Raw genomic sequence first — 21,091 nt, 5'->3', positions numbered from 1 at the left:
ATCACCTGTAAGAATATTGAATTGCTCTTCTATGCATTTTTATTTATATGGAGTATATTCCTTTCTTAATATGCATTGCTTTCCTGATTACCAAGAGAAGGATTCGGTGGTGTGGGGGTGTCCAGGTACTTTGAAGGTTTGCACCTCAAGGACTTCTCTGTTGCTCCAGAGGAAAGGGAAGGGCTCTCCTTAACAGACTTGTCATATGCACAGGCACTTCCCCAGCTTCCCTCCCCCACTTTTTGAGGCTGTACAGGATAGGACATCAAAGCACAAACTCTAGGGTCAGACTCCTTGGGTTGAATACTGGCCCTGTTCCTTATTCCCTAATCAGTTGATGATATTGGGCAAAAGTGTGTCTCAGTTTCCTCACCAGTAAAATCAGGTTAAAAAGAGAACCTATATCTTTCGGTTGTTGATATTAAATGAGCTAATGTGTGTAAGTGCTCAGAACAGTACCTGGCACACGGTAAGCGTTTGCTCTTGCTCCGCAATGGTGAGCAAGTGGAAGTGAGCCCAGGGCTTTCCCCCTTCCCTGAGTTGGCTCTCAGTAACCACAGCACCCCTGCCTGGTTCAGGAGAACCCTGGGCTTCCTTCTTCACATGGTCACAGGATACAGCACTTGCTCCCAAAGGAAGCAAACACTTTCGGAAAATATTTTTGAAGGTTCTGTCAGAGATTTTTCCCTAGTGGGTCCCCTGGATATTTTCGGGACCTTCTCACTCTGTTTCTCTCACTGATAGTGCCCTGTGCAACCTCAGTTTGCTCCCAGCAGCCCCTTCGCAGGGCAACCTTCTCTTTCTGGGAGATGTCGTTTGCTGGAACATTCTGAACTCTAGCCTCACTAGACTCCCCCTGCTGGCACACACTCATGACTTCCAGAATAGGCTTGCTGGTCAGATAAAATTTGAGCCATGCCAACTTACAAGCTGGAGTTTGTGGGTATTATCTGAACTCCAGCTTCACTAAAAATTTGTGTTTTTTCTTCATTATCATTGTTTCTCTGAATGATTTCTAGGGAGAAGTGGGAGAGTCCCACCTAAGATTCCACTGTTCTCCTACTGGAGCTGGTGTTAGTTTTGTTCTGGTTTTTGCTTCTCCCCCAGGTACTTCTAATAAGGACCTGGACTGGAGTTTTTATTTTCCCTCACAGCATCCAACATAGTGTAAAGTAAAAGGGCAACTGAGTGAAAGCATTTCTATGGAAATTCCCGACGAGGCGCACTCCTCCTCTAGTTCAGCTCTTCTGCAGCACAGGTTCCCAAGGGCCCACCGGGGCTCTGGGGACCTGGACACTTTGCACGGTGCTCTCTCTGTATAGTTCATGTTGTCAAAGTCCCTCACTGTTGGCTTCACAGCATCTCATGACTCCCAGGGAGCAGGACTTCATGACCTGGAAGTGACAAGACATTTCCTATCTTAGTGGTTTATTCCACTTTGGGGAAAGAATGACTTCCAGGGCACTGGTTAGTCTGGGAATTCACCAGGTTTTACAGTAGTATTTATATGTTTCATTTGCATTTTTCCCCATCTGAGATTTTTGACCATTTACATTGTGCTAGACACTGGGCTTCAAAGATAGATGCTTTACATAACTAACCCACATTCTCTTCATAGCCACTCTCAGGGCTACAGAAAATTCATACACCTTTCCCAAAGATATATGGCTAACAAATAGCAAAACTGGGGTTTGAACTTAGGGAGTCTGTCTCTAGAGCTCTGTGGCCAACAAATGCTTTATTCTTCTTTGTCATTTTTTGACACTTGTGGGAACTAAGGCCTGCATGAATGCTCCAAGATTGCACTTGGAAATCAGACAAATGGACAGGAAGGAAGTAGGACTCTAGAAATATCAAGGAAGCTCCGTTTGGGTTAGGAGTAGCAGAGGCAAATGTTGCTTGGTGTGTGGTCAGGAAAGCTGGGCTGTTAGTGAATACAGTGTTGGCAATAATTATTAATAGGTTGTAAGGACTTACTACATACTTGGTACTTTTTAAGCACTTTGTGCATTTACTAACTTGACCCTGAAAATACCTGTATGAGATGGACAGTGTTATTTTGACCTTGCCCAGTGAAAAATTTGAGGTCAGAGGGAGCAAGCATCCTGCGCAAGAGTACATGATAGTAAGTGGCAGAGCTCAGAGTATTTCCCAGGCAATAGGGCTGCGGAGCACACTTTCTTACTCACTGTGCTTTAGCCCTGCCCTGTGATGGCCAGCAAACTAAATGAACCCAGGAACCCAGTGGTTTGCATCTACCCACAGTGGGTTGTCACTAGTCAAGAGATTTAATTCGTAGCCTTGACTAGAACAAAAGCCCTCACCTTGTCTTGAAAGAGAATAACGAACACTTAGAAAAGCACAACCTAGAAATGTGTGTATTTTTATAGAATATGAAGTAATTCTCAGGGGAATAGTAAGATCATAATTTCAACTAGAGGTGTTTAGGAATTGCTTTCATTAAAGAGCATCTTCACCATTCGAAAAGAATTACATGCACAAATGGTAGGGATGCAGTCATGTATGGCACAATACATTACACAGATACTTTTATGATTTCCCACATGTCCGTAACCTTTACCTCTGAAGCATATTCACAGGCTTTCAACCCATAATGACTTTCTGTTTCTACAACAATCATTTCAAAAAACTATATGCTTCCAGTAGGTGAGGTCAAGGAATATTAGTTTATTTTCACTGCAGTCTTTTAATCTTTATGGGTTTAGTTCCTAGTGATTTGTCCACAATAACAACACATGTGACTTAGACAATATCTGAGGGGAAAAAAAAAACCAGAAGATGGTTAATTACTTAAATGACTATTTCTTTTTTATACTGAAGAAAGAATTGTTACCCAGCACAGGATGGCAAAGATTTTTAAAAAATATGAAGACTGAAGACATCTGTTTCTTTGTTTGCTTTAAGAATAGAAATATCCTTTATTTTTCCTGTTAATTTCACAAGGTAAGGCACTGAAGGAAAATGCACAGAGAGGCTTCATAAAGTGATTCAGAATAATGACATGTTTCCTCCCCATCTATTATTGTCCTGCTCTGTATTCAGGCTTCAACAATTAGAAAGAGCCTTTTGTGTGCTGCGTGCTCAGCTTGGCCTTTACAGATCTACACAAGAAATATGGACTCTGTCCTGGAAGGTTTACAGCCTTAAGCAGTTTATATTATGCTTAAATAATTGAAATGTAAAAAAAAATTTAGAACGTGTCCTGTAATTTTTGTTGGCAAAACCAATAACCATCTTGACATGAAATTAAGTTGATTGATTCAAGTACTACAGGTATGCATGTATAGGTATGTCTGTGTGTACACATGTTATTTATTACTGAGTTGCTTAGGGCATTATATAGCCATTATATCTACTGTTGATGGAGGACAAATCAATTTTGGGAAAAATAGCATAACAATTGTATCACCATGATTAATTTTTTAAACTATAGTAATTTAATAGTTGGAAAATTATTGTTGTCTTTGAACTTTGGCTGATACGTGGAGTGTAAATAAGGGGTGCTTAATTTATAAGAGTTCAGATAAACTGAGGATGAAATTAATTATTGACTTTTTAATGTATTTTTTCATCTCAGAATTTTTTTCTATAAATTACTTGTTTCTATCGGCAACCCTGCTGTGATGTTTTAAGTAGATATTAATTAGCTTTTCCGATTTGTTGTAAGGAGGTAGTACAGTTAGGAAATTGTTGGAAGATCCCATTTGGCTGCTGACTATTGGAGCTGTGTTTGTGTTTATTCACACCTCAGGCTTTTAAAATGCCTTATTTACATATGGACACATGCGGCTCCCTCCCTTCTCTTTAGTACCTTGGCCATTGTCTCTGTGCCAATGGGAAATGCTCATCAAAAGATAACAACTTACAAAAAGGATTTGGGGGAGCATCTAATCAAAGAATCAACCCTAGGCTTAATCCAATAGTAGGATGTTAGGTACTAGAAGGACTACAAAGAAACATATGTGTAGTTCTTTACTGCTAAAATATACCCAAACAAATAAAAGTTGGAGAAACAGTACTCTTAGCAGATGAGCAGAAGCCAGCAATTCAAGATAAAGCTACAAAGTGTCATCTGTGTGGTCTAGATAAGGTATTTGTGTAGGGGAGCTGCTCAGAGGAGGACCACTGCACTGTGACTAGGGGACGGTAAGGCCAGGGAGAACCTCTCAGAGGAAGAGGGACTTATGCTGGGCCCTGCTGGAAGAGTGGAATTTAAATGAGAATTATTTTCACTTCATTTAGGCAAAATATTAAGTTATGATTTATACTTGCAGACTGTTCCATCTAAATACAATTTCCAGTTCTTTAAAAGTTCATATTCATTTTCTGTCCAGCCACACCAGCCTCCAAACAACATTGAATCAGAAGAAAGTTTCAATCTTTCTGCTCTTGAATTATTGAACAGTCTGAATACTCCCCAGGCCTACTCTTTCTGAAAACACTTTCCTACCATATGCAACTGTCTGAGAAAATCTACTTGTATGCAGTAGATTGCTGTTATTCATTATTCATTACAACATTATTTTGTTGAACAACCTACCAAAGAAAACTTAGTTCTGTAGGGGGAAATGTACAAACTCAGGGAACTAAATTATTTTACCCTAAATGCTTTAAAAAGAGCAAGCTTTATGGTCCTCATTATTTGGTCTGTGCTGAGGAAAACAAGTTTTTCTATGATGGAAAATAAGCCATAAAGGACAGAAGCTATGTGATCCACTGTACTCAATAAAAGTCGGAGTTGTAGATTCTGCCAGCAACACACTAAATGAGTAAAGAAAGATCATTCAAGTATTTAGGGTCTTAAATCAAATAATATGCATTTATTCAGTAGCCATTCAATAAATACCCAGGACTTTTAATTTCAGGAAGGACACATTTTACCAGGCCCATTGTCATAGTGCACTGATTCTGACATTCCCTATTCACCCAGATGAGGTGAACAGACTTCTCTGACATGACTGTCCCTGAAAACATGCTGTGGCTTGTTTTTCCTTACTCAGAGAGAAAATCATGGGCAAGTCTCTTCGTTTCTTTGTTCACTCTCAGGTAATAAAATGTCCAATTCAGTCTAATACTAGTCTCCAAGCTGTCATCCAATATAAGATGTCTCCCTTCCTCGCTCTCATCTCTAATTTTCTCACCCCACCTGCTCTTCCACTTCCCATGGTCCCTCTGAGTTAGGTGCCTTGGGAGCTCCACTCTTCTCTCCAGATGACCCATTCTGACCCTTGGGAAGTTCACCATCCTTTGCTTTACAACTCAGGGTGAGAGGGCCTTCCCAAAGCAGCCACCTGTCTTTATTCTAACATCAGGCCATCGTGAATATATAAAACGAGTTCCTGCATTCCTCAAAGACCAGGGTTCCACAAAGCACTGAGTAGTTCTCTTCAAATATCCTTCACTTGACCTAAGAGCACCCCCTTTATCTTGCCCCATTAGAGGAGATGGGGCTTCATGGAATGCTGACAATTCCTCTCACAGACTTCTCTTCCACAGACCTTTAGCCTCCCTCTCCAACTTCTCAGCTTCTGTTCTACAGTCCAGTGATAGCTAATGAAAGTAATGGTTACAAAGTTAGTTTAAAATATCTTAGCATGTGTTTTATAGGTGAGCTAGTACCTCAATTTAGAACGGGGGATATTTGAAATATGCTTTATTGTTCTTCATCTTCGAGACAAGAAAATTACAACAAAAAAGACCTTGCATTTTCCCCTTTAGATTAATGGGTACGTACTATCTTAATAATTAACTCTTTATATTTCTTTGTTGATAACCATAAAAATATCTTGTGCCAGAGTTCACTCTTTATCTTATAGCAAATATGTAAGTGCTGTCTAACTTAAAATGTTAGACAGTTTTCTATTACAAAGAGACAAATATACCATATTGGCAATTATCTATGCAAATACCTATCAGTAATTGATTACCCAGCAGATATATTGGGGAAAAAAACACCAAAGACCACACAGTTAATATGGCATTTTGTGTTAAATAAGACATGGTAACAAGAGTAAGAAATGAAAAAACTTTTGAAAGAAACTGATGCTCTGGAAACAACACATGAATATGAAATTTTCATATATGTTTTTATTTATATTTTATATTCATACAAATATTTGTTTACATTTTATATTCATGTATATTTTAACTTAAAGTTTGTATCCATATAAAATATAATATGTAACATTTATATAATATATAAATATAATATATTTATAGATAATGATATATAATATGTAACATATATTTAAGTATTAAATATATGATATATATAAAGCAATATGTGTACCATAAATAAAAATTGAATAACAGTTCTCATATCTATTCACTTACTTAAATATTTTAGAAATGGAATTTCTTTGACTAGTTTTGAAAATCTGATGTACACATATGTGTCTGAACACTTTTGTTAAAAATATACAAGTGCTATATTCTCCAAATAGTTTTCTGGTACAACTGAGTAACATTAAGGAAGATGAAAACTTATAAGCTGAATTTCATAAATATGAAATTGATGGTTGGAATTAAAAAGTGAATGTCATGATTCAGTAATCATAGCCAAAGGGGCTTCTGTCTCAGTTCCATACGTCTTGTTGAGGTGTCTTTTTCAGCTAAGAGAACCATCATAAAATTAACTAGATATACAAATAGAGTAAAGTTTGAATCAGACTTTAAAATTACTGTCTCCCAAAATATTTACTAATATTTTCTAATTAATAAAATACTGTTATAAAAAAATACTGAGTTATATATTTTTCACTAAAGTATTATTAATGATATTTTTAAATATGTGTGTTTTTTATTACATTATTTTTTATTGCATTTTTTCTTTACCGTTTATCACCCCATACTCTCTTCTACCTCCACCCACCCCTCCCCCCGCCACACTGCTGTTTGTGAATATGAGTTCTTTCTCTTTTTTTTTTTGTCTCATCCCTCTATTTGCCACCTCCAAGAGCTGTCAGCTTGTTCTCTATCTAATGATAATTTTTAAGTGGCTGCAAGAAGTTTTTTTAAATGATAATGAAATAATATTTAAAATTATGACTAGGTTAACTGTATAGCATTATTTTTAAAGCTTCTTTTTGTGCTGTGCATTGATATATTATTAGTACAGTCATTCGTGGATAAAATAAATATACTAATAAATAAAGTTATATGCAGTTAGTGGGCACATCCCCGGTTTTCACTAATGTGGTACCCAATGAGAAGAAAGGACTTGGAGACCACTGATCTTTATGAGCTGGAGAGACCGCTCTGACACGTAAGCACGTTCTCTCTCCATGCCACTTTACTTGTGTTCTTCATGGCTCTCCACTACTTCCAGGTAGATTTCAGCTCCCTCGCGTGACACACAGGGAGTATCATGGTCTGACTTTTGTTTCTTTTCTCTACTGTTGTCTCCAGCTATAGTCTCTGTATTCCTTCCTACCAGATACATTAAACCACTTCTAGTTCCCTAAATGGACAATACTCTCTCTTGTATTTCTACTTATCTCCACATTTTTGCAAATGTTGCTAGTCAGGCTGAAACTCACATTTTTATTGTATCATGTCTTCTTCCCCCACACACCCGGTCTCTCTCTGAATCTGATTAACTTAGACACATTTCTCAAGATGTGCCTCAGCTCATTTTTTTCTGACTCCAATATGGCACCTATCACCCTACATGAGGTAAAACACCTTTTGCTGATGTTTCTTTCTCATTAGACTGCAAGTTCCTTTTGCAAACTATATATGTGCTGTGTCTCTGAACCTCTTGAACCTTGGTTGCATATATTAAAATTTAATAATAGTAGTAGTAGTAGTAGTAGTAGTAAACATTTGCTGAGAATTTAATGTGGACCAGGCACTTTACATAGGTTGGTTTATGTAAGCCTCATAATAGCTCTATGAAATTTGTATTATTATTAACCCCATTTTACAGATAAAAAACTGAGGAACAAAGGAAATAAATAATTTACCCAAAGAAACACTGATATTAAGTGGCATAAGTGGGGTTTCAATTGGGCACTTTAACTCTGGAATTATACTTTTATTAAATCTATGTGCAGTGCATTGATATGTCCACAGCCTAACTAACCCTTGGTACCTGTGAATGTGACCTTAATAAGGTCTTTGCATATGTGGTTAATGTCAGAATCTGAGACCATGCTGGATTACAGTTACCATCCTGAATTATGGTGGGACATAAACCTAAGGATGAAAACAAAGACATCGAGAAATAGAAGGAAGCAAGCCGTATGAAGATGGAGACAAAGGCTGGAGTTCCACTGCCACAGCCAAGGAATGCCAGCAGCTGCCAAAAGCTGGAAAAAGTAGGGAAAGATTCTCGCCTGAAACTTTTGGAGGGAGCATGGCTAACACTTTAATTTCAGATGTCTGGCCTTCATAACTGTGAGAAAAAATCTCTATTGTTTTAAGCCACCAAGTTTATGGTAATTTGTTATGGTAATCCTAGTAAACTAACAGACCAATCTATTTTGATTTTTAAAGCTATTTAATACATATTTTGAATGAATGAATGAATGCATGCATTTATCAAATGTATCTGTGTTCCAAATACTGTGGTGGACACTGGGACTAGGAAGAGTATCAAAACCTACTTGCTTGCCTAAGATCTTACTAATATCTTCAAAGCCTTTCTTTTACATTGCTTCTCTCCTGGATGAGTTCTGCATTATCCATTGCCTTGTCTAATATGAGAGGCTGCTGATATTTCTCTTTTCTTTCTTCTCTTCAAATTACCTTCAATATTTCTGCTTGAATTATTTTTACAAAAATACTGAAACTCTATTTTTCTAAAAATATTTAAACTATAGTCTCTTTCTACTCATCAAACAAAAAGTTTGAGCTGTTAACAGATCATTCAAGGCTGCCTCCATCTAGATCTTCCCGTGATCCTTCTTCCTACATCCCTTCAGAATTCCTTCACAGTAACAACATCAATCTAGTGCTCACCTGGTCTAAGCCATCCTCATGTTGGACCTGGATTGCCACAGTTGCCTACTGACTGGCTGCCTGCTATGTGAAGACATTAATTCAGACCATGTTACACTTCTATGTGACTCTGACTTCTTATCTCAGGGTAAAACTCCAGTCCTTCTAATGATCTGTATGTTCCCATTTCCATGAGACCCCTTAGTTTTCTCTGCTCCAACACCCTGGCTTTCTGAGAGGTCATGACACATGCCAAAGACGGCTCAACTTTGGGGTGTTTTCACTTGCTGTTTCTTTGCCTACAATGATTTTCTGGAGAAAGCCCCCTGGTAACTTCCCCTCATGACTTTCAGGTCTTCACTGAAACTTCACCCCCTCAGAGAGGTTTCCTTGGCCACCCTAAAATTTCAGAACCCCACCCCATGGCAGCCTGTATCTTCCTTCTCTGCTTATATTTTTCTCCTTAGCACTTAGCACTATCTAATAAACTCTGTATTTTACTTATTCATCTTATTTATTGTCTGTCTCTCCCAGAGAAATGTCAGCTCTATAAAGGCATGGGTTTGCGTCTGTTTTGTTCATGGTTAAATCCCCAAAGCCCAGAACACAGCCTAGCACATGGCAGGGTACAATGCATTTTTTGTTGAATGAATTATCTGCTTGATCATATGAATAGATCAGGTGTCATCATACCTAGAGAACACTTCAGTATGGCTCTGTGAACAAGAGAAGAATGGATCTAAAAAGGAAAAGACTGAGTCCTAGGACCGGGAATTCCCAGCAGGGTTGGTCTAGCTCTGCTGGGATGCACTTGTAGATGCTGTGGAGGTTCAGTCAGATGGACAGGAATCTGTCACCTAAGCCTATGCAAAGAAACAATCCGAGGGAGTTCTGCCAAGGGGCTGCACGAAGTCCTGAGGATGTGGGTTTCCTGATGTCAGGGGAAGCATAGCAGCAGTATTCGGAGATCGAGAGACTTACTGACAGTCAGCATCAGGTAAATCTACCGGCAGGTGGCAGCATTCACTTCGTTAGTCTGGGTCTTGGGCAGATCCTCAGGCGTTAGGTTATGGAGAGAACAGCAGGAGGCAGGACGGTAATCTGCAGGGTCTGTGTGAGTGGGTGGTCTGGACTGAATGACCCACTGATTACAAACCTAGGGCTCTGAGTATCAGGAATACCTTAGAATTCTGTTCTAAAATCTGGGATGCCTCGAGGAGAAATAGATTCATGGTAAAGTTCTGTTATCACCCTTAGAGGAACAAGGTCACAGCTAATAGGAAAGAAATTTGCAGGATGAGTCCCAGTGTGAGAGGCTCGGTTCTTCTAAATACCTTTGACATAAATCTCAGAGGTGACAGGATTAAGATGAAAAGTGGGCTGAGAGGAAAGATGGCAGTCATGGGGTGGACAGTCTATGGCACTTGCCCTGTTCTGCTTTGTTGTGCAGTGCTTTCTTGATCATTCTGCTTCTAACTAAATTAATTGCATGTGATCATGGAAGGCCAGATCCAACCCACAGCTGTATTTTGTTTTTCAAGAAATAATTTAAAGATTGACTTTGAAATCCTTTCCATGGGGCATTGATGGTACAGTTTGCTGTAGGCTCTAGTCCTATGCAGTCTCCTGTTTCTGTTATCTGGCTGGCCCTGAAGGCTTGTTTTTTTTTTTTCCTATTGATAATTGTTTTTCTTACCCTCCAGGGTCCAGCCCAAGGCTTTTCTGACTTTGTTCTTTTCAAAATTAATTGCTCTCATTCCTTAGTATTGCAGCTTTGTTTAGCTTCTTGTATTGTTCTTTGCAGGGACTTGTCTTCCACTGAAGATAGAAAACCTGAGTCCAGGAACTAGGTCTGAGCCATCTTTGTGTTTCTTCAATGTCTCATACAGCATAGTGAACTTAGAAATGGTCAATAAATAATTCAATTGGATTTATTACTCAGAGTAATCTTTGTTCACCCCGAAAAACAAGAATTCTTCATTGAGTCACCAGTTTATCTGTTTTTGCATCACATTTGTTATTGATGTCATCATTAAAGTTAATCACAGAGAAGAAGATCAATTTGCAAATGTTCAATCCAATCAGGCTGCTTCATGATTCAAATTACTGAATCATGATGGTTAAGGTCAAATGAGTAAGCTAATTGAATCGGATGACCACTTTTTTAAGGGAGCAACCCCTTTCTCACCAACAGTCTTTGAATTGCTGATGCAGTCAGGTAAATACAAATAATTGCAGCATTCTGTGACTCCCAAATATGACAAACCATGTCAATCCCACCCCTTTGAGGTTTTGGGATTTGTGTAGACACGGTTCCGAATTTATTTGCTATTTTCTATATTTTTAAGGGGGCTTAGGACATGCGGTAGGGATAGAAAAGAAGGACATATTGACAGAAAAACTACATTCTTTGTCCTAGCCTGGATAACTGCTAGCCTGGAGCTAGAATGAGCACAAGAGAGGTTTTTGACTCATAAACAAAATCTGTCTGCATTGATAAAAATGTAAACCAGAAGTCAGAAGGAACACCCCAGCGGCATCTCTGATGTGCTCTCTGCTCTCAAAGGGGTGGGATTGACATGGGTTGTGCTCCTGAGTCTTGCACTTGCTGCTGCCCTGTTCTCTAAATCTAGTCTTCTCACTTACATTGTTCTGGTGACAACTAAATGAGCCACTTTATTAACTGCAGGAGTTACAAGGAGGGAGAGACTAACTCATTAGTTAATAGGATGGGGAATAATGGTATGTGTCAGTTACCACCTTCCAGAACCTTTAAGTTCTATTGAACCATTAATGACTCCCCTTCACCTCCCATTGGTTACATCAAATTAAGTAGAAAACCCCACCTCTGTGGAAGTGAAGTCACATCGTCGCCTACCTCACAAAATTTCAGCACATACTGTTTTACATGACAAACTCTCAACTATTCACCCAAAGAATGGCAACTTCAGACATTTTTGTTTGGGAAGTGAATCATACCTTTTCCTGATAAAAGTGTTTCTGCATGGATATGTTTGGCTTAGACTGGTAATAAAAATAAACTTGAATTCCCTGAGCTCACCCCCATGGACGGTGGTAGAAAACAATCTGAAATGTGCTAGGGCACAGGGGAACCAGGGTGAGTATAATGTGGCAATCCCATATTAAGGTACAGGCAGCTGGTTTTGTTTTCTCTATTCAAGTAAACCATGAGAGGCTATCCCCACCCCCACCCCCCGTTAATGTGTTTTATTGCTGTTGTGTTTTCTGTACAATGTTCAGTGTGAGAGCCTTCTTGATTCAATGGGGCAAACTGTAGCTGCTCACTTAATTGAGAACTTGAAGCATAAATTTTCCTTTCCTGGATGAAGCAGAAAAGGGCAACACATTCAATTTCACGTATTTCCTTTGGATTTATTGGCTCTCTTCTGCCCTCAGGGATATGCATGAAATCGAGGCAACTGTAGTTATTACAAGGCTTTGGGGAGAAATCAGCAGTTGCAATAGTGATAATCATACAGTAAATAAAAGTACAATTTGCCTTTTATGTAGATTTTGATTTGTTGTATGTGAATAAAGGTTTGAAGTAAGAGCCAGGATGAAAATCAGTTTCAAAGGTGACAGCAGCTGCTGGGGCTTTCATTGTTCTGGAGATTAATCCCGTCTCTTTTGTAGAAAACACAACAAAAATATGCCTTTTTTGGGTGGCGGATCCTTAGATTTAGAAGCTGTAATAGAGCTTAAATGTTTCCTAATCCAACTCATTTCTACAAATGAGCGTAAAATGACACTCAAAATAGTTTCCCAGAAGTACACAGTGGGAGTGTCAGGGCTACACTCTATGTCTCGGCTCCAAGTCCAGATCCTGTTTCCCCAGACCACCTGCTATATAGCTCAGATAACCTGCTATATTTCTCCTCAAGGAGAAACACACAAGGCCCCGAAGTGGGTTGCCTGTCGAATAAGCAGCTATCAGAAAGTTGAAATGAGCTGTGTGAAGCCAGGTGGCAAGGGGCAAGCTTAGAGGGCCAGTCATGCAGCAAAGTCCCCATACTCCCCCTCATGCTTGTCGCAGCATCTGACAGTGGGTACCACCTCTTTCTGGGGCTGCAGTAGGGAGATGGGTCCTTGGAAGATGGAGATTCTAGGAGTCTTACCTTACCTCAGGGGGAATAGAGATGTTGCTGGCCTTTCAGATCTCACGATTCTACATTTACCTTTTCCTTAGACATATTTTGTTTTGCAATCTTCTATGCCTATGACATTAACATTATATTTTTAAAAAATCACTTCTAAGAGTTTCAGAGATAGAATCTGGAAGGTTTGCAAACGTTCTCCTTCTGGAGTGCTTATTCTGCCAACTTCTCTTAACTCTTTTGGCTGGTGTAGCCATTTGACTTTTCTGCTGGGCAGGTACTAATAATTGCGGGGGGGGGGGTGTCCCTAATTAGATTCCAGCAGCTCAATTCCCTGGTTCATTTATCCTGAACTACCTTCAAATTGAATCGTTTTTTTCTCATTGCCAACCCAAGCAGGAGTGGATCCTGGGGAATTACACAGAAATAACAACCTTCTTCTCCCCTTCCCCAGCCTCTGACTCATTCACCTGCCCTTTTGTGCCTCTCTTCCATTATGCCTTCACAACCACATGCTCTGCGCCTTCTGCTTAAGCTGTCTGAGCGCGTTTCCTCCATGAACCATCGTGATGTACAACACGTACAGTCCCAGGGCCAGATGAATGGTTTTCCATTAGAAGTACACTGTGCCATCTGGGGCACCTGGGAAGATAATGCCACAAAGATGCCCCCATATTTCACACGCTCGAAAGGGAAGGTTTGCATGGCTCTGTCTCGCTCGCCTGGACTACTGCAATGTAACGTGCTGTTCCTGAGCTTTGAAACCTGAATTTTCTCTCCCGTCCTCATTCTCTGCAGTATCTCAGTGCACTGTGTGGCTTGGGGGAAGCGGTCTTAGCATGAGATTCTGTACACACCAGAAGGTAAAACACAATGGCAATGCAAACTGTCCACACAGATAAAAGCATTTCCTCAATTAAAGCAATCAGGTGAAAATACTCGCCTTTAAAAAAGGCCTAACAAACAAGATGACTGTTCTAAAAGAGCAGAGCCCTTTCAGTGGGCTATGAAATTAGTGTTTTCTTATTTTGGCACACTGTTTATTTCTTCTGTGATTGAAAGTGATGGGTGAGGAGAAATTTTGGTTGCAGCATAAAGCCTTCTTACCTGATTCTTTTGTTGTGTTTGTGCATCTGTGCACCTCTATTTCTTTTAAAAATTGTTAAGACAATGCAGTTGCTTTAAAAAAAAATCCTGATTAGTATTCTGCATAAGGTACAGTCCTCCTTGCAGTGGAGATGTATATATATATATAAAATCTATCTTCACTTTTACCACCTGTCCCGTGAGAATTTTAGAACGATCCAACTTTGAGATTTCAGGAAGCAAGCCTTTTTGATTCTCATCTTTACGCCAGCCACCCCGCCCCCCGCCCCCAGCCTCGGCACTGGCACTGCATCTACAGTGAACTCAAGTCCATTTTCATTCTTTTGTCAAATGTTTTCATTCACAGGAAACTGAAGGCACATGTTTACTAGGGATAGAAATAGAAACACAATAAAAACCAGTTTGATAGATGATCTAGCCTATTCTGCACACTTCCCTGTTGTTTTATTGATTTACAGAACACAAAGACCAATCCGAATTTACATTACTTGTATTTCCCCTGATCTCAAAGGACTTGTTCCCCTTTGCTCAGATTAACCAAGCCAATTTTTTCCTTTGTATCCGGTAGTCTCTGTGACAGTCAAATAGCCTGTCAACTAATCAATTTATGCTGCGAAAACTAATTTTTACTTTAAACAAACATGCTAACATTGTGTTGACACAATTAAATGATTTCTGCATTATAACATATATCTAACACACACCCCAGGGAGCAGGTAAGAGCTACAGCTGAAATCACGTGCACGTGCTCCTGCATCAAATTAAATATTTCCCCTTAATCCTACCACCAGCAGCTGTTAGGTATCGTGGCTTATTGTATATGGCCTACATAATGAGACTGATCCAGGCGTTCTGGCTTCTCCACTGAATGCTGAGTAGCTCTCTTCCCCCCAAGGACATTAAGAGGTACTGCTATCGAAAGAAGTTCTCATCCCAATGAAGACTCTCAGCATACATGTTTGGAGATGAGGGAAGAAAGCGTTTAAAGCCAGAGCTTCTACCTTGATTAAAATAAAAGAGACTGGCACTCTGCAAGGACTCGAAACTGGCCAACTCCCCCGAGTTATGGCAGGATCAAGAGGGAGAAAGGGTAGGTACAGCAAAAGAGGAAATCTTTGCTCTCTTAGAAACCTGTCAAAAAATTAGGTCAACATGATTTTGTATTTTAATGAAACAACTTAAGGGTAAGCCTGAGACTTGGAGGCCGCTAATACCTTTATGCTAGAGTGGCTTGTCAGGCTTGACGTAATGTCTGGCTCTGTATGAGAAGTATTGAAGCTAATGTTCTCCATGGCTAATCGGCCTTTAGCTGCTCCTGTCCTTTTAACTTCTCAGTGGCTGGTGCATCAATACGGATGTTTCTGCCTCTAACAGTATAAACACAGTGCAGTCTGCACATCATCATTTCAATTGTCAAAACAGATGAAAAAATTCGTGATACTACAATTAAACTAACCTGGAAAAAATCATTTTAAGAAATGCTCCATAAAATAACCTGAATGCTAAAATGCCACAACCTTCTAACTGTTTCCTCCAGCAGCATCATTAGCAACACCCCCACCCCCACTTCAGTTCTTACCTGATTTGATTACTTTTAGAATGAATTTGGTTTTCAACATGAAAGCTGAGGAAGCTAAATTGGAAGAATAATGGCTTGGCATTTGATGTCATTTGGTTGAAATTGCAGGTGTGGGAGTCAGGCCTGCTCCTCTAACTCCTGCTTGGCTATTTCCCCTTTAATTTACCGAATTTGAAATGGATTGCCGGTTCCAAATTACACTACACTTAAGGGACTTGCAAAGAATGCTTGTGATTTAGGATCCTATGTTATTGCCTTGATGAAAAATTATGCAGACACACTCACAACCCTACAAGAAAACTACTTCTTGTAAAACAAGAGGATTTGACAAACACCAGGAAGCTGAAGATGATAAAACATGTTTCAAGCTCCTTTTCTTATTAATCAAGAGGGAGTACTGTGTTAATGGTGGCCTGAAGTGTTGAATGATAAAGAATCAGTGCAAAGAGAGTATATACTAGAGTAGCAGTTTTCAACCTTTTTCATCTCATGGCACACACAAACTAATTATTAAAATTTGCAGCACACCAAAAAAATATTTTCTGCTGATCTGACCAAAAGATGGGTATAATTTTGATTTATTCACACCAGATGGCTACTGTTGTGTTGGCTGTTGTCATTTAAAAAAAAAATTGACAATGTAAGGAAAAAGAAGGCAGCGCCCCTGACTAAATAGTCCTATATTGCATATTTTAAAAGTCCTTGCAGCACACCAGCATGCCTGCTGTGACACGTGGATTGAAAATCTCTGTACTAGAGGATCAAGGTGGTCAGAAAGAGTAACAATCACGGTCTGGATAACTAGAATAAAATGATCTCATTTGCACCACATAGATTAAGAGATAGTTTCCAAATAGCAGTATTGCCATTATGTACTTTGAAATACCTGAAGTAACTTGCATTACAATCAACAATATTTCTGAGTAGAGAGTAGAAAGGGTGTCTCTAATGCAGGAGCAATACTTGTTTTTGATTATCAGTAATACTTGCTTTCAAGAGATAAGTAATTTAATTCCAAAGTTATGCTTTTTATTCTGGCTTTAGCTGCTCTATTTTAATGTTAGTTTGTATCTGTAAGATTGATACACTAGAATATGTTAGATATTATATATAGTTCAGAGGCAAATTGGGGGTTGAATTTTTCAAGTTATAAATTAGTCACTCAACCCTGAGCAACTTCTTTAAGCCACTATGCTCATCCCTGGCACCCATCGTGTGCTTGAAACATAGCAAAGAGATAGATGGGGAAATAAGAAGTGTTTTTTTTTAACTTCCAAACATGGTCCTGAATATGGTAGAGCTTATTGATATGCCACCTATATGTGAAAAACTATATATTCTGCCATTTGTGGGTAGAGTGTTTCATAAAGATCAGTAGGTTAAGTTGTTTGATAAGGTTTTTCCGGTCTCCCATATCCTTGTTGATTATTGACCTACTTGTAGTATCAGCTACTGTGAGAATAGTCTTTAGGTCATTAAGTATAACTGTGGAATTGTCTATGTGTTCTTTAGTCCTATCAGTTTTTGCTTTATGTATTCTGAGCTTTCTGTTGGTAGATGCATACACATTTAAGTGTGTTTTGTCTTTTTAATAAATTGAAATTTTGTAATATACCTTTTTCTATCCCTGGAAATTTTCCCCATTTTGAAATCTATACTTTCTAATATTAATATAGCCAGTGCATCTTTTCTTTTGATTAGTGTTTTCACAGTATCTTTCTCCATACTTTGAGTTTCACTATATCATCACAATTAAAGTGGGTTTTTATAAACAATATATAGTCTGACCTAATTTTTAAAATTAAATCTAACAATCTGTCTTTTAATGGATGCCTTTAGAGCTTTAACATTTAAAGTAGTTATTGATATGTCAGTATTTAAGCCTACTTTATTATTATTTTTTCTGTTTGTTTCCTCTGAATATTTTTGTTTCTCTGTTTTCTCCTTTTTGACCCTTTTTAGATTAATTGAATATTTTTAGTATTTGTTTTAATTTATTAATATTTTGACTATCTTTTTGCATTGTTTTAGTTGTTACTCTAGGGATTATAATATACATGCCTAACTTTTTTTAGTCTATTTATTTATTCATATTTTACTATTTCAAGTAAAATGTACAAGAAATCTTACAAGAATATATGTCCCATTTATCTTTTCTTTATGTCATAGTTTTCATACATAGTACCTCTGCATACATTAAACCATTCACCCCATATAATGTCATAATTTTTTTTCAAGAGCCACAGTTATTATAAAGAACATAATAGAGAAAAGTTGTCTATATTTTTACTCAAATATTTATTATTTCTGTTGTTCTTCTTTCATTCTTGAAGTTCCAACTTTTCCCTCTGATACTATTTCTCTTCAACCTGATAAACTTCCTCTAGCATTCCTTTTACAACAGGTCTGATAGTGTCAAATTCTCTTGGTTTCCCTTCATCTGAGTATGTATTTCATCTTCATTCCTGAAGGGTATTTTCACTAGATATAGAATTCTGTATAGATAGAGTTTTATTTTGTTTTGTTTTATTTTTTTGATCTGGTTGTTTGCTTTTTGTTTCTGACATTAAAAGATATTGTTTCCACTGTTTTCTAGCCCCCATGATCTCTGATGAAAAATTTGCAGTCCTTTCTGTTATTTCCCTGTATGTAATATATAGTTTTTATCTGGCTACTTTCAGGACTTTTTCTTTATATTTGTTTTTTTCTTTATATTTGGTTTTTGTGTCTTAGCATGGTTTTACTTTGCCTTTATCCTGTTTGGGCTTCATTGTGATTCTTTCATCTTTAAGTTGTCTCAGCAATTAACTTTCATATCACTCACTAGGAAACACTACCTTTATAGCTATTATAGACTTCCTAATCATGGAGGGAAAGTTATAGCACATTCTTTATATTAAATTTTAAAAATTGACATGTCTAAAGATATACTATAGATGAAAAAGTACAGTTTTCAATTTTTAAAAGATAAAGAAGAATAGAGTAGAAAAAATTACACATACAAACCAAAGAACTTGTCTTCAGTATTATATGAGTTTTAAATGTGTTATTATGAAGACGTTAGGTATAGCAAGAGTTAAAAGGAGCATCAAGAACCAGAATGAATTCACTATGGAAAAATTATATTAAATAAACTCAATTTCTTTTTTATATAGGCATTGGGCTATAAAATTAGAAAACTGTTTAAAATAACATATTTTTCAGCAGCAAGGCAATAGATCTGATTTTTCATACTATTCCTTTGAGCAAATGGGAAAATTTTGGAGACAATATTAACACCATTAAATGTATCAAAAAGTGATTTGGCAACTGTACCAAAGAAGTGCTGGTTAGGCAATCGATTTCATCCCTGAAAGCTGTTTCTTATGCACCTGTCATGACTTCTATTTTAAATCTGTGATTGAGTGAAACTATTAGAACTGGAAGATATAACAAATATTTTAGATGACCGAATCAAGATCTACAATAGTAACATTTACCACTTAATTAGGGCCTACAATAATATATCAGGTAGTAGTGTTCTAGGGGCTGGAGATTAGAGCTAACCTGTGAATACTCAAATTACTCACCCTCTCAGCAGGATTCAACAGAGTTCAGTGGTAATCAATTTTTCTTTCTCAAAACTCCATCTTCTTTTCAGGATAGCACTCTTTCGTGATTCTCCTCCCACTCCATTGCTCTTTCTCTTTTTATGGTCTTCAATTCTGTTTCTTCCCAATATTGGAGGGTCCAAGGACACTTTTCTTTATGCTTAGTAGGCAATTTACCAAGCCTCATGACTTAAAGACATCTATAGCTTTGAGCTTCCAGATTTATATCTCCAGTCTAAACTTCTCCCAAACTGCTGGCAGGTGTTTTCTCTTGCCTCCTTGATGTCACCATTTCATTGTCTAAGAGGCATTTCAACTTAACACATCTGAAAAACGGAACCTGAATGCCAAGTCTCCATTTATCAAATTTCTCCTCCTGAAGTCTTCCTAATTTCTAAATGGCACATCCAGTCTCCTGATTGTCCTTCAAAAGATAATTCCTAAATAATAGACATTTCATTCCCTATTAACAAAGAAAAGTGAGACTCAGAGAAATGAAAGGTCTTTCTCAAGGTCACAAAGCCAGTAATGAGTAGTGTCAGGATCAAACCCGAGCAGGTCTGATGCCTACTGTCTCCAAATGTTTCCAGTATTTAATAAGGTTACACTGAAGTTTTGTGTTATGTCCAAACTTTTAAAACAGATTTATGACTATAATTCAGGAAACATAATTCTGTAGCAGCAGACCCTCTTAAAGGACTTTGTTTAATATCAATGTCCTTCTGTAGGAGGTAGCTGCCAACATGGGATACTTTAATTCTGAGCTGAAATATTTGAAGAATATTCTCTAGGTTGATGGAGTTGACAGTATAGTATGCACTTTACTTGTGAGAACAAACTTATAATATTCTGTTTTATTCTGGGAACAACATAATTAGAAAGAGATGACAAATAAAACTCATTCAGTGAGAAGGCACCAGGATGGTAGGTTCAAAGTTATGGATAAAGAGGGATTCTAGAAGGCCAGGAGAGAAGATGGCCTAGAAGGCACTATTTTTTTATCCACATTTTAGTTATATCCAATACACACTGAATGAAATCCTACTATGTGTCAGTTGGGCACTAGAGATACAAGGATTAAAAAGCATGGTTCTTGCCTTCCAGAATTTAAAAAAAAAACAAAATAGGTGTAGAAGTTACAAAAGGATAGAAAGATTTGTCCTTTGACAACACCTAATGGAATTATCCAAGGGTGAAATGAGCTAGTCTTTTGCTATCACTAAAGATATTCAAGCACATGCTGCAAGTCTACTTGGTATAGGAAGAAGGCTATGGAATTAAATTAACCATTGTATGAATGACTGAGCTACAGGACCTTTAAGCACCCCCAACCCTGAGATGCTATGATTCTTTCATTTGTGCTCTCTCTGTCCCTTAATACTATAAATAATTGAGACATAACTGCAAAAAGTTGTACTTACATGGCAAATGTAGATCATTCACTTGCTTGGGTCAGACTCGTCCTCTCTATTTTTAAACTTCACATCAATTAGTGTGTCTTTTTTCTGTCCTACAGAAAATTATAGAAAACGTAAACTAAAACAGGTACACCTATCAAAGTTGTGAGTGAAAGGGGTTCAGACTCACGAATGTCTGTGTTTATATTTTTGTTCCCTAGTTGCATCTAATAGAACCAAATAAAAAATATACGGAGCATAAGCTTAAGGTGTTCAGGAAATATTTTTTTTAAGTTTATGTGACAATAAACTAAAAACCCTCATAACTTTATCATTTAATTC

This window comes from Furipterus horrens, unplaced genomic scaffold, assembly GCF_987537825.1.
Source record: "Furipterus horrens unplaced genomic scaffold, mFurHor1.1.pri manual_scaffold_3, whole genome shotgun sequence".
Taxonomy (NCBI): domain Eukaryota; kingdom Metazoa; phylum Chordata; class Mammalia; order Chiroptera; family Furipteridae; genus Furipterus; species Furipterus horrens.
Note: the sequence above shows the minus strand (reverse complement) of the source record.